At 43.5% G+C, this 15,403-nt stretch overlaps 1 long non-coding RNA gene across 1 annotated transcript; it reads right to left on the bottom strand.

Moving 5' to 3' along the window:
- Nucleotides 1-1,379: 1,379 nt before the first annotated feature.
- Nucleotides 1,380-8,711, bottom strand: LOC128833471 (uncharacterized). The gene is made up of 3 exons (XR_008444247.1): nt 8,633-8,711; nt 7,501-7,616; nt 1,380-2,453 (listed from the first exon to the last, which is right to left on the bottom strand). It is a non-coding gene; the product is annotated as an uncharacterized LOC128833471 (long non-coding RNA).
- Between the last annotated feature and the right edge of the window lie 6,692 nt (nt 8,712-15,403).

Raw genomic sequence — 15,403 nt, 5'->3', positions numbered from 1 at the left:
TGACCCACCAGCCCTGCCCCCTTTGCCCAAGGCCCCGCCCCTTCCAAGGGCCGGAGCTGGCTCCCATATCTGTAAGAATATTTGTTTGTTTGTTTGTTTCTTCCCTAGAATCAAACTTCTTGGATCCTGGATCTATGAAATTTAGCTTAATGTGCCTTCACATTTGTTTCTCTTTGTATCAGGAAAGATTTCTGAGTATTTTTAAATTTAGAGACAACCATCCCTGCTTTGGTGCTCCTCTGTGGCCTAAATCTCTATCTATGAAGGACCGTGTCTGATAGGGCCTGACTCTGGGTCATAGGGGAGACCGAAGAGCATAGTCTACTCCTCTGCATTATAACTACATCAAAGATATTTTAAAACCATGGACCAAATTTTATTGTGAGTAATCCCTATGCAACTCCATTGACTTCAAACCTATGCTATAATAAAGTTATAATTTTTCTGTTGTAGTACATACCTGAGCAGAGCTGTGAAGTTATCTTCAACATGTATATTGGAATTGTTAAGGGCAGCTGATGGTCATTAGTTTGAGGGAGAGGGCTAATATAATCTAATAGTCATGCATGTGTGTATTACAAAGAAATTAGAGTGAGCTGAAGCTGGTATCAAAAAGACAGTGTGTTTTACTTATTAATGAACAGACTTCCCACAAATGAAACACCATCTTGGATCCCGATCCTGCAAGGACCTCTACATGAGCAGACCCCAGAATCTGCATAAAGTCCCAGGCTGAAATCTTGGCACAGCTGGATTCAATAGAAGTTTTGCCGTTGACTTTAGTGGGGCCAGGAATTCACCTCAGGGGTCTGCCTATGTTGAGCTCATTGTAAGAACAAGGACTTGGACTAGCAGACGATGTAATGAAAAATATGAATTCTCATTGAGCAAATTGATCCTAAACTCAGAACTACACCAAGGATAAATGCAATCCATTGGATTTAATGTGGGTTATATAGGGTTTATGTCAGGCAAAATTTGGCCTTATAAGTCTAATAAAAATTATAACTCATATACTCAGATACATCTGACTGTCACAAATATTAAACATTATAGAGCCATAAATATGGATTCTGCATAGTTTACTAAAGCTAACCTTCTTCCCCTAAACATTCGTAAACTGGCCCTTGCTAAAGTTTGAGTAGTTTTATGATTAATTTAGACATTTAATACAAAATAATAATAATGCAAACCTGCTTTGCAAAATAATTTAAAAAAATCAATTCAGTTAAAATGAATATTTTCCTGCTGGAAACACAACAACAGGAAATCAGTTTGTTTGTAGTCCCTGTTTTAATCAAAACATTTTTCATTGTTTAGTAGAAGATAAAACATAGCATTAATAATTTATTACATAACAGGTGTCTGAACTGTAGGAATTAACTCTTTCAAAGTGAGGGAGCAGGGAAGAGCAATTCAGTTTGAAAGAAGACAGATGCTGGTACCATTGACCTCTTTCTGGATATCTGCTGAGTGGAAAATTATTCCTTCCTTTGCTAATTTGGCAAGACCTGAGTTGTAGGTGCTGCTAAGCTTCCATACTACTACTGATCTTGTAAACACCTAAAGCAGTGCAAAGAATATAGTTCCCTGCACTGTTAAGTATTAGTGATGGCATCACCTAGTCAAGGGAAACACAAAGCCCTCTGCTGGCATTATGCTGAGTAAAAAGCTTTTTTAGTTCACTTTCAAAATATGTCACCAGCACCTGCTTTTATTAGTACTGTGATTACAGACAACTGTGGAAACGTACAAATGAGTATCTAATGATTTGCAGAATAAAAGTTGAAGGAAAATTGTGACTATTCAGGAAGAATTTTCTCACACATGAAAACCACTGTCAGTGTAACTGTTTACATACAAATGCTGTTATAGCCTGAAGAAAATTGCCAAATCAAATCTGACTCCTCCAAATACAGATCTAATCTGCTATTCTGTGTTTCTATATCAGGCAGTATTCAAATCAGCAGCCTTCATCTTAACTGTTTTTTATTCCTCTCAAAGATGAAGCCTCTTCATTGCAATCAGATTGCACTCTTGAATGGCAGATACTATGTTCATACTCCCAGTAACTGCAGCTAGAAATTCATAAGATTCAAACCAGATAGGTCCGGCATGCAGCAATACAATATGATCTGTCCTTATTGATATGTCCCTTCAGTAATTCATTTCAACAAATATTCTTCCTAGAATTTTTCTGTGTGTTTTGGCTGATATTTTCTCATATGGTTTAAGCATTATTACATGTTCTGATTGGCTTGTTTTGGTTAACTTCTACCCATGTTTAAATCTCATGTGAAACTTGGGTATGGCATCAATAGATTCATCACTGGATCATTTTGTTCAGGGAAAGCCCCTGGTGGTCCGGGCCAGTTTGTTTACCTCCCGCATCCACAGGTTTGGCCAATCGCGGGTCCCACTGGCCGCAGTTCGCCGCTCCAGGCCAATGGGGTCTGTGGGAACAAGCAGCGGACCGGCTTTGAGTAGCACTGCTCTAGTCTACATTCAGGCAAAATATCCATTGACTTCAATGGGAATTTTAACTAATTGAGGACAGCAAACTAAGGGTACATCTACACTATCTGATCTATCGGGGATCGATTTATCGCGTCTAGTGTAGAGGCGATAAATCAATCCCCGATTGCTCTGCCATCGACTCCTGTACTCCACCGTGGCAAGAGGCGGACGTGGAGTTGACGGGGGAGCAGCAGCAGTCGATCCTGCGCCGTGAGGACACGAGGTAAGTCGACCTAAGATACGTCGACTTCAGCTATGCTGTTCTCGTAGCTGAAGTTGCATATCTTAGGTCGAAAACTCCCCCTCCCCCCCCCAGTGTAGACCAGGCCTTAGCCACCTAGGGCCTGATTTTGAAAGGTGCTGAGCACTCATTGATCTCGGCCGCCAGCTAGAGTTGTGGATACCCAGCAATTTCTGAAAAATACAACTGAAGCCACCCAGAAAATCAGTAGCAGAAATGGACATAGAGTCCTGTCTTGTATCCCCTGCTGTCTGTATAGTAAAAAAAAAATGGTTGAAAGAAAAGTAAACAAAAAAAAAACATCAGCATCTTTTTTCCCCACTATTCTCAGTGACGATTAAAAACATTCTTCAGGCTTTAGTGCTGAATACATCCAAAGCTTGTAGATCTTTTTCTCCCCATCAGGTTTCCCTTTCCTTTGCACCTACCCCTTTTCCCTCTTCCAACAGCACATCCTGATGCCTTTTGACTTTTGCAAAAAGAAGAACAGGAGTACTTGTGGCACCTTAGAGACTAACAAATTTATTAGAGCATAAGCTTTCGTGGACTACAGCCCACTTCTTCGGATGCATATAGAATGGAACATATAATGAGGAGATATATATACACACATACAGAGAGCATAAACAGGTGGGAGTTGTCTTACTAACTCTGAGAGGCCAATTAATTAAGAAAAAAAAAAAACTTTTGAAGTGATAATCAAGCTAGCCGAGTACAGACAGTGTGATAAGAAGTGTGAGAGTACTTACAAGGGGAGATAGTCAACGTTTGTAATGGCTCAGCCATTCCCAGTCCTTATTCAAACCGGAGTTAATTGTGTCTAGTTTGCATATCAATTCTAGCTCTGCAGTCTCTCTTTGGAGTCTGTTTTTGAAGTTTTTCTGTTGTAATATAGCCACCCGCAGGTCTGTCACTGAATGACCAGACAGGTTAAAGTGTTCTCCCACTGGTTTTTGAGTATTTTGATTCCTGATGTCAGATTTGTGTCCATTAATTCTTTTGCGTAGAGACTGTCCGGTTTGGCCAATGTACATGGCAGAGGGGCATTGCTGGCACATGATGGCATAGATCACATTGGTAGATGTGCAGGTGAACGAGCCCCTGATGGTATGGCTGATGTGATTAGGTCCTATGATGATGTCACTTGAATAGATATGTGGACAGAGTTGGCATCGGGGTTTGTTACAAGGATAGGTTCCTGGGTTAGTGGTTTTGTTCAGTGATGTGTGGTTGCTGGTGAGTATTTGCTTTAGGTTGGGGGGTTGTCTGTAAGCGAGGACAGGTCTGTCTCCCAAGATCTGTGAGAGTAAAGGATCATCTTTCAGGATAGGTTGTAGATCTCTGATGATGCGCTGGAGAGGCTTTAGTTGGGGGCTGAAGGTGACAGCTAGTGGTGTTCTGTTATTTTCTTTGTTGGGCCTGTCTTGTAAGAGGTGACTTCTGGGTACTCGTCTGGCTCTGTCAATCTGTCACTCTGAAACTTTTGACTTTTGGTTTCATTTAGAATCTCCTTTCCAATATGCATGCAAGAAATACCTCTCTGATGCTGGCTATTGGTTTTCTTTTTTAATTAATTTTAAGCATTTCCTGTAGCAAAACATTTATCACAGAATTTTTTTTTTTAATTAATTACAAATAGTGTGTCCTGGTCCTGTAGGATAACCATGACGTTCACCTGGTACTGATTACCATCAGAAGCAGGATATTGTATTAGATTATAAGGTCTTTGAGGAAGGCCAAATACAATGGTAAAAATACTTATGCTATTTCTGTACGCTAATGCTCCCACCATTGCAGCAACTAAAGGTACTATAGCTGTTGAAAATTTCAAAAAGCAGCTAAGTGCAGACAAGGCTTAATGGTGTTTTGCTACTGCTAAGCTAAGCCTTTCAATTCCAGACTGTGGGAGCTTGAGTGCAAAAAGCAATTTTATTTTCCTAGCTGAAAATTGGATTCCTGCAGAGTTCCACCCTGTCTGGAACGGCTACCTGGTAGTTATGGGGACTGATAGTCTTGAACTTTTATACATGCAAAATTAAAGTTAGTTGTTTTTCAGTTAGTTAGTAAAGTTCTGATTCTGGTTCAAAGCTGTTGGAGGCTGGTGGTGGTTTTGTTACCTTTGAGTTGAACTATCTGAAGAGGATGGTGGATAAAATTGCCTCTGGTAATGAAAATGTAGGCGGTCTCCTTTTAGCAGTATAATACAAGCCAAGTGACTGAGCAGTCGACATGGCCTCTTTTAACTTTTCCAGGAGTTTGTTCATTTTTGGTACTAAAAAGAACATCGCCATCAAAAGGGAGGTCCTCAACTTTAAACCTGGTGTCCATAGCCAAGAAAGAAAATCTCAACCATGTATGTCTTCTTAAAATAACAGCAGATGCTAATGCCCTGGCCACAGAATCAGAAATTTCAAAGGAACAAGTTTTGCCACATTCTGACCCTCTGTAAGAAAAGCACTGGGGAATTTTCTGTGATTGTCCCATAAGTCTGAACAAACATAGTCATTTTTTTCTCCCCACCAATGAAACTGGTATTGGGACATTACCACCTGGTAATTCACTACTCTAATTACTGCCTAATAATTCGCTACTCTATTAGTGACAAGAAGGAGACAACGTTCTTCCAAAAGGCACAGTTTCTTCCCATCTTCGTCAGCAGGTTTAGAATGGGATTGACCACTCCTAAATCTAATACTTTGCTGCAATACTTTGTCTGCCTTCTTAGAGATAGGTTGGCAGGAAGCAGGAGCAGCCCAAACGGCTTTATCACTTTGCAAAAGTCCATCCAAAACAGGTAGACATCTTATTTCTTGAAGGAGCTCCTAAAATGTCAAAAACTGGATATGATGTCTATTCTATAGCAAAAGAAGGGTAAGTTTAAAGTAGACCCCATTATGACACATCAACTCATTAAAGCAGTATATCCTCTGAAGAAGACGATGCAGAAGAAAAGCCCACATTTCATCAGGAGACAATTGCCTATCCAATTCTCTATTCACCTGCTATTGTTCCATAAAAGGAACCAGATCCTCTTCTTCTCCGGACAATATGTTAGAGAGTTGGATCCGAAGAGCTCACTACAACTAGATCCTTATCAGCTGGAGGCCCACTAAGTCATCCATGCTGTGGATGTTACAAGTATTTTCTAGGCACAAAGATGACGGAGCTAGTCTTTCTAATAGCTAAGGTCAGGAAACGTACCTATAGGGTGAGGCAGTACAAACTGTCCATAAGGTTGTGGGAAAGCAGTCCTAGGTGGCAGATCTTCTGAATCTATCGTCCTCTTCTAATTGTGAATCCAACCTTGGATTACCCAAGATAACAAAGGCATTGGAGGAAGGAGAGAAATGAAAGGCGAGAAAGATCTCCCTGGTGATCCTATGGGAGTCGGAGGAGAAGGAGGAGCAAGAGATGGTGGCAGAGATTGTTCTGGCTAAAAACTTAATATATCTTCCTTCTTACCCCTTTTTTCAGAAGTGGAGGATTTAGACCTTGGAACCACTCTGGTTCTATTCCTTTCCCTAAGTGATCTCTCACTAGGATCTGAAAAATGATCTGATACAGCACAGGGAACTTCTGCTTCCATTGTAATAGTTTTCTTCAGATCAGACATCAATACTGGAGCTGATAAAGGCAGCAGTAATAGTCTTGTAGGCTTAGCTATAGTTGAATCCAGACAGCGCCTAAAATAGATTAGATTTAGGTCTTGCAACCAGAACCATGCAAGACAGATCTAAATCAGAAGAATCTGAGAGATCTGACTGCTAACAGTGGCAGTCTTCTCCCTCACCACCTTCTTCAGAATCAACACAGTTGGAACCAATGGCCTTGATATACGGTCCTTTGCTGCTGTGAGAACAGTTGGTGCCTTCAACACCTTGGCAGCATTGATAAAAGGATCCAGTGAGTACTGGCTCCTGACCATGGGGCCACAGCCAAAGCTGACCAACAACACAGATATCAGAGACAACTTAGGCACCTTAGCCTTATTTGACAATGAAGCCATGCTGATATGGGCCTCTTAGCCTTTGGGTCTGAAGATCTCCCAGAACCAGAAGGTCTAGCAGCAAGAGCGTCCTTAAACAAAAGTGCCTGCAACCTGTTTTGCCTACAAGTGTGAATATGCAATGTCATCTCGAAGAACTCCAGATACAAGTAAGTAACCTCCATTTAATGTGTGCTGCTTCTAGGGGTGCCAATATCCTAAAAAGTGGATTGGTCCATTTACCTGGGTGAAAGGAGGGGAGAAGGAACAATCCATTAGTTCAAGATTGGAGGATGTCTTTGCAGAAACCCATTTCTCAGATAGGAAAATTTTCCTTTACAATAGCTGCCATATTTAATGAAATATTGTAATGTTATAAACAGAAGACCCAATCCAAAACCCTTGGCAATCAGTGGGAGTCTTTCCATTGACTACAGTGGGCTTTGGATCAGGCCCAAGGAGCCCAGTCCTGTAAACTGAAATAATATAGCAATAGAAATCATTAAAAGAACCTAGATAGAAGAATATTTTGTAATAAATTAAACCAATGAAGGTTCAGCAACAAGATTTCAATAAAACTCTCTTCTGTTATCTCTTGATTGAGAAGCAGAGGACCCTCCATTTTAGGGGACAAATTATAAAGCAGCATGAGGTCAATGTAGTTTTTGTGTATGGATGATGTCCACTAACATGAGGCTTGGGCACAACTACCTGAAAAGGACAAACCGGTAAGTATGTTTCATTAGTAGAACTTTACCTGATAAGCAGAACTACATTTTGTTGTTTCTCTGTTCCAGAGATGATTTATCTCTTCTTTTCATAGAAAAACAGACATTCATAATGTGATATTAATGTACTATGCGAGCTGCTTTTCTGAAAACACAGGAAATCACAAATTATAAAGGGCAACTATTCATTTAAATTCAAAAGTGAATAAATAAAAAATAGTAATGTCATTCATGCATTAAATCCTTCCTATTAAAAAAAATATTTTTTTATTTATCCCATTATTCCTTTGTATGACTCACAAAGTTTCCATAAAACAGATATTTCATCCATAGTTATATAAATTTTTTCTCTGCCAATATGGGAGCAAAAATCTATAACTAGAGTCTGATTAACTGGATGGCTCAAGGGACGGTAACAAGATGTAGAACTTTGCAGCCAAGATTTTTGAAAGTGATTAATCACTTTGAATGCTTCACTATTTGAGTGCCCAAATTAAGGCACTTCAAAGAAGACTGAATTTCAGAAAATGTTGAGCACCCACGCTCTGAAAGTCAGTTCCCTTTAAGGTGTCTCAGTTTGGGCATCCAAAAGCACTAGTCTTTTTTGAAAATCTTGGGGTGAAATCTTGGTTTCATTGAAGTCAATGGGAGTTTTACCATTGACTTCAATAAGGCCAGGATTTCACACTCGCTTTTCATCTCTAGTTAACCACAGCAAATATAGTCCAAGGGAATTGTTACAGTTAAGTAGCATATGTAAGACTATAGAACAGGGATTGGCAACCTTTGGCACACGGACCGCCAGGGTAAACACCCAGATTGGCCAGGCCGGTTTGTTTACCTGCCGTGTCTGCAGATTGGGCCAATCGCGGCTCCCACTGGCTGCGGTTCGCCGCTCCAGGCCAACGGGGGCTGTGGGAAGCGGCGCGGGCCAAGAATTCTGCTGGCCGCCACTTCCCGCCGCCCCCATTGGCCTGGAGCAGCGAACCACGGCCAGTGGGAGCCGCGATTGGCTGAACCTGCAGACGTGGCAGGTAAACAAACCGGCCCGGCCAACCAGGGTGCTTACCCTGGTGGGCCGCGGGCCAAAGGTTGCCGATCCCTGCTATAGAAATTGCCATACAGGATCATACTAATGAGCCATCTAGTTCAGTATCTTACCTCCAAAGGATCTGATAATGGACACCGTCAGAGAATGGTTCAAAGAGCCCTGTAGTGGATGGAACAACATATGGTTATGTGTTGTTTTTTTTTAACTTACATCAGTTAGTGTCTGGCATTTCATAAGTGTCTAGTGTAACTGTGGATGTTCTTATTATGCACATAAATGTCTAATACTCTTTTAAAATTGCTAGTAAGCTCTGTGCATCATGTTTTTAAAAAATCCTCTTAGTTTTTATAGTTTAGTTTATTTACTAGTTTTGTGTTGCCTATCAATTTATTTGCATCTGCCATTTTCTTTACATATTTACGTGAGAGTAAATAAGAGTACTCAATTTTACCTTCTATCTGTTCATTTACTTTTCTGTCTATGTTCTTATACTGCCATCACCAAAGTATGTGAGTGCATCCTAGAAGAAAGCCTTGCTGAAATCCATAATTGAATAAAGGACTTCTAGATATTCTGCACATTGCTCTCCAAAATGAGTTATTTCAATTGCTGCTGCCTTTATCATATCAATTCATATCCCCTCTAACACATCTTCTCTCTAAATTAAACATTTCAGTTTCTCCCCATAAAAAGGCCTCTTAAAAAATTTATGTCCCATCCCTGAACCTCTTCTATTTCTGCTATTTTTTTCCAGATACGATGACTGAAAATTAATTACAGTATTCCAGGTAAGGATGCAACACTATTTTATATAAATGTTAAGTGATGGTGGTGATCTCTCTTTGGAACCTAGAGGGACAGCTGTCCCTGTGACAAAAAATACTAACACAGTTGGCAGTAACTGTTTGCCTTGTTCGCAACCCAGTTGGCGGAGAGATGTTTAAATGGACCTGTTGGAGATTTATACAAATAAAGATTTTTTGGTTTGCTGGCAATTCTGGGGGAAAACCACCTCCCCACACAACACCTTCTTTTCAAGTCACGCAAAAATGATTTTTATTTTTTGACATTTTCATCAAATTGAAAAGGCAAAAAATTAAGTTTTTGTCAAATGAGAAGGTTTAAATTTAAAGTTTTATATTTTTTATAATAAATTTGGAGGAAACATTGAAATAAAAAATAATTTTCAACCAAAATTTTGTGTGTGTTCTTTTTTAAAAAAATTGAGAGGAGAGAGAGGTTCAACACAATTTAGCAAAACCAACATGAATTCACAAAATTCTTCATTTTTCGCTGAAAAAAAGTTTCTGCCAAAAAATTTCACCCAGACTCTAGCCTGTAAACTACCTGAACCTCAGAGGTAGTCCCTCCTCATCAGAGTTGAGGCACATTAGTACAGCGGTATAGGGAAGCTTTCACCTCTATTCCTCATCAAGTTGGTCCTATTCTGTGGATAAACAGAGAGACCTTCATTCCCTAGTGCTGTTAATCTGACACTTCTCAGAAGTACTAAATTAATAAGAAAAAAATTAATACTACCATCTGAGCACTTCAGAGTGAGACAAAGATTTTCCTTTGGGCGTGTGTGAACAATTTGATTTCTTTTCTCTTTACATAATCTCTAAAATGTGATTTTTTTTCCCTGTAAGCAAATGGAACAATACAAGTTATTGGCAGCCTTCATGATAATTAGCCCATTTCAGTAAATGATAAATGGATTCAATATGTATTATTCATTTATGTTCTCTTTCTCCTGTAATTTAAGAGCTGATGTCCAAAATTTGAATATTCTGTCATGAATAAGACTCTGTGTGTGTGTGTGTGTAATATAGCGTCTGAGTTGGCAATTACTTCTTCTCTTTCATGAGTCCAGCATCGTGTCTGTAATTTGAACACAAAGATGATGTAGCACTAATTACTTCTGAGGTAAAGAGGACATTAAACTAATGTAGTGTAAAATTTTACTTCACTTTTTATTATGATCAGACCTGGAATTTTTAAAACTTTTGTTTAATTTAGTGCTTCTGAAACATGCCATGTTGACAGCCCTCATAGACTTTAAGACCAGAAGGGACCATCATGTTCATATAGTCTGACCTCCTGCACATCGCAGGCCATAGAACCTCACCCCCACACACCTGTAATAGACCCATAACCTCTGACTGACTTACAGAAGTCCTGAAATCATGATTTAAAGACTTCAAGTTACAGAAAATGCACCATTTATTTATTCTAGTCCAAACCAGCAAGTCACCCATGACCTATGCTGCAGAGGAAGGCAATTCTCCTCCCCGCCAAAAACAGGATCTCTGCTAATGTGACCTCTACAATGAATTCCTGTATTTAGCACAAACTACGTAGCTATGGCCTTTCAAAAAAGACAATACCAAATCAGATGAAAGACCAAAGGCAATAATCAGCAGAAGGGACAAGAAGGATAGAGACACTGGACAAGGGGAAGGTAGTGGACAGTGCATGAACTACAGACTAGGGGAGGTTGGCCCCCAGCCTCGCCCCTTCTGCACAGCCACCCCTCTGCTGGAGCCCAGAGCTGCCCAGCCCCCTGCAGCCACAGGCCCCTGTCCCAGGCTAGCCCCCCCAGCTCCACAGTGCCAGGAGGGTGGGCAGCGTGCAGCCGCAGCCTCCCCACCCACGGAGGGCAGGCAATGCGGCCCCAGCCTGAGCCACGGCTACCGTATAGGGGGACTGGAGTTGCACACTGCCCCACACAGTGCGGGTGGGAAGGGGAGAACCTGGGGGTGTAGCATGGGAGGGACCATGCCTGGCTGTTTGGGGAGGCACAGCCTCCCCCAGCCCATGGTACCTGCTGGCTCTGGGGAAGGTGAAAATGAAGGTAGGTGGAATGATTTGGCATTGAGAAAGACTAAAAACTGTAGGAATTGAATGACATGTATGGATGGAGCTCCTTAACTTTGTTACTTGCAACAAGTATTTTGCCTTGGACAGGAAGGAAGAGGACTAGACCAAAAAAAAGCTGCATGAAGATCAATAACCCTAACCATTAGCAAGAGGCACAGGGCTGGCCTTACCACGAGGCGAAATGAGGTGGCCGCCTCAGGTGCCAGACTGTGGGTGGACGCCATTAGGACCCAGAGTGTAGAAAATTGTGTCTGCTGCTGGTGGATATGTATTCTCTCTGCTCTAGATGCACAGAGATGGTGGAGTGCGGTGCTGGAGGAAGGAGGTCACAAGAGACATAACAGGCAGGCAGGAGAAAAGGTGAGAGGGAATAACAGAAAGCTGCAGGAGCTGCAGGGAGAGAGAGGAGGAGGAGCCTCTTATGTACCTCTCTAGCACCCCCAGGAGCCTGGACTGATTAACACCATCTTCTCAGGGAGTTTCCTGTTTCCTGCTCCTTCCTTGAATCACTTGAGGAGAACAGGCAGTCAACTGAAGTAGTAGGAGCCCGTTAGACCCTTAAGACGCTGATATCTTCCCTAACTCAGGCCCTGCTACCAGCCTGCTTATTTGTCCCCTTCAATTGAGTTTTGAGAGCCACTCTATCTGGCACAGAACAGCAGTCATGAGTGAAAGAAGGAAACGCCCCTCTGGGGCAGCATTCAGAAAAAGAAAGCAAGCAAAGGAAGCTTTTCTATCTAAGCAGGAAAGAGCTCTCCTGAGATACATAGACACAAATGTTCACGGTGAGCCTTCCAGCCCCAGTGAGGATGTGAGTGGTTAGGAGATGCCTGATCTTCCAGTTAGAGTGCAGGTGACCTGGCAGCTACTGCAGCATCCATATCTCCATCTCAAATGGATGTAACCATGCACATTCCTGAAGAAAAGTGTAGATCAGAGAAGAGTGTGGTGGAGGCGCAAGAAAGAGCTACTGCTGAGTTTAGTTCCTTAAGTCTAGATGATCCAGGACTGTGGACCCACTTGAGCAGCAACCTGAGGGACTTCCTTATACTGCATGGGCCATAGCAAGTGAAAAACTTGATGTTCCCCAAAAACAATGAAAATAGAAGTTTCCATCCAACACATTACCGGCATGAAATCCCAAATGGTGACAAAGTGGAGAGGCCATAGCTTATGTACTCAAAAACCCAGAATGCTGCATACTGTTTTTGTTGCAAACTCTTCCAGTCTAATGTTCCAGCCACATTGGGTTCTACGGGAACAAAGGACTGGAAAAATCTGGCTAGAAATCTGGCATGCCATGAGAAAGCAGCAAATCACCAGAGAGCATTCCATAGGTGGAAAGAGCTTGAGATGAGACTAAGGTTAAAGGCCTTAAAATTGTGGAGCTGATGGCTGAGTTTGATGCTGTACTCCAGGAGCATCTAAGAAGAGTCACCACCCATTGTGAGAATGCATCCTACCCAAAACCTAGCACTGCATGGCACTTGAGATCAGCTGAATGTGCCAAACAATGGAAAGTTCCTTAAAATTGTGGAGCTGATGGCTGAGTTTGATGCTGTACTCCAGGAGCATGTAAGAGTCACCTCCCAAGAAATGCGCACACACCACTACCTTGGAAAAACAATTAAAAATGAGTTCGCACAGTTACTGGCAACAAAAGTCAAACAGAAGATTGTGGCAGATCTGAAGTCAGCAAGATATTACTCTGTTATTCTGGACTGCTCACCTGACATCAGTCATACGGAACAAATGACTTTAATGGTGCGTTTTGTAACAACAACAAAACCTAGTGAAAATGTCCCTGCAATGGTGACTATCAGAGAGCATTTTCTAGAATTTATTGACATTGATGATACTACATGTAAGGGGACTGTTGCCCCCTTACTAACATTCAGTGGGGTGTTTTGGTTGCTAGCTCCCAGCACTAAAAGGGGAGGGGTCGATGGCAAATCAGGAGCCTGAGACTGACAGTCCCCAGGGACAATGGGGAGAGGCCAATGCTCCAGATCAGCCTGATTGACAGGGCGGGCAGCTAATCAGAGAGTCAGGAGGCCAGGGTGGGTCCCGTCCTCCGTGTGAACTGGATTGGCCTGAGTCAGACAGAGTGGGGCCGAGCTAAGGGGAGAGCAGGGGCCCGAGCTGAGCTGGGGAGCAGAGCTGCAGCCCCAAAGCCAGAGCACAGCCAGAGAGAGCAGCCCTGCCCTGGGAGCAGAGCTGTAGCAACCAGAGCCAGAGGGGCCAGACAAGCAGCCAGGAAGCAGGTCAGAGCTGGGAGCAGAGTCACAGAAGCAGCCTGCAGAGCAGAGCTGTGCTGGGGGCAGAGCTGCAGCAACCAGAGCCAGAGAGGCCAGAGAAGCAGCCCAGGGAGCTGGAGGCAGAGCAGCAGCAGCAGCCGTGCTGAGGCAGAGTGGAGCTGGAGCCGGAGCTGGAGCCAGGGCTGGAGCCGTCCGGAGCTGGGTGCGGTGAGCAGCTGGGGAGAGTGAGGGGGACCCTGGGCAGTGGGCCCAGCACAGGGAGATGCCTCAGCCAAGAGGCCTTGCAGGCCAGACTTGCAGGGGGATCATAACCCCGACCGGGCGGGGGCGACACTGGGAAGAAGGGTCCTGCCACCTAGAGCCTGAGAGCGTGTGGCCACCACCGGAGCAAGTGTCCAACCCACAGCATCCCTGCAGCACAGACAGGGCCTGAGAAGCAGGCCTGGGACCTACAAGGAACAGACTGAACTGCCCTGACGTTCCAGAGACACTGTTTGTAATGTTCCCTGCCACAGAGCAGGGTGATGTGTTTTCCTTTAACCTTTCCCATTTTTCCTTATTCTTTTTTAAAATTAATTGTTAATTAAACAACTTGTATTTGCTTTAAATTGTATGAAATGATCAGTGGGTCAGGGAGGTGCCCAGTGCAGAGAGAGTACCCCGGAGTGGGGACACCCTAGCCCCTGTCCTGGGTGACCACCGCAGGGTTGGGGGTCGAGCCCCCCAGGAATCCTGGGCCCAGCCTTGTCGGGGTTTATGAGGACTCTGCCAGACAGGAGAGTGAAAGGGGAGTCCTCAAGGGCAGGGAGGCCCCTGGGTAAAGGAAGTGGGAGCGAGGACTCCGATCCTTTCGCTAGCCCACTTCACCGGGGTAGTGCAGAAGCCAGGAAAGTTCCCCACAATAGCGGGACCATTCCCCCGCTTACATAATTGGCGTCACGAACAGGATCCTATCCACAGAGTCTATCCCATTGGTTTTCTGGTTAAGTTCTAGTAGCATGGTCCGGGCCTAGTTGAGCACCCTACCATGGCTGGAATTGAAGAACTACGAACCCAGTTTGCTGAACTTCAGCGCAGATTATCAGACCAAGCGGAGGCATTACGGCAAGCTAGAACTGAACAGAGAGAAGCCTTATCGCTGGCCAAGGCAGTAATAGACCAACAGACAGCAGAAGCTAAGAAACCCCCTACTATTTATGTCCCACGGGAGCGGAAGGTCACGGAGTTTGGTGGCTTCCCGACTAGACCAGGAGACATTTCAGTAGAGGAGTGGGTCAAGTCTGTGAAGGCAGCTCTGCGTGTGCTAAGAGTACCTGAAGAAGATCATGTGGACTTCATAGAGGAGCACCTCGAGGGCCAGGCCAAGGCCACAGTAAAGTTCATGGCAGTGGCAGACAAGAAAGATGTGGAAAAGGTATTTGAACTCCTCCTAGAAGTGTATGGGGACAAGGTACCTATTGGAACCCGACTAAAGGAGTTTTTTGAGAGAAAGCAGGAGCCTGGTGAAACTGTCCGGGCATACGCATATGACCTCCAGGAGAGAATGAGCAAAGTGGAGCGGCGAGACCCTCGGCGAGTTCCAGACCCAGATACGGTTCTGAAAGAGCAGTTGGTGCTGGGGCTCCGTGATGACTCCCTCCGACGTGAAATGAAAAGGAGGTTTAAAGAAGAGCCCAGTAAGAAGTTCCATGAACTCATGCAGGCTGCCATTATGTGGTCAGAAGAAGAGGAAGTTCCTGTGGC

The sequence above is a fragment of the Malaclemys terrapin genome, chromosome 3, assembly GCF_027887155.1.
Source record: "Malaclemys terrapin pileata isolate rMalTer1 chromosome 3, rMalTer1.hap1, whole genome shotgun sequence".
Taxonomy (NCBI): domain Eukaryota; kingdom Metazoa; phylum Chordata; order Testudines; family Emydidae; genus Malaclemys; species Malaclemys terrapin.
Note: the sequence above shows the minus strand (reverse complement) of the source record. Positions and strands in the feature narration are given on the sequence as shown.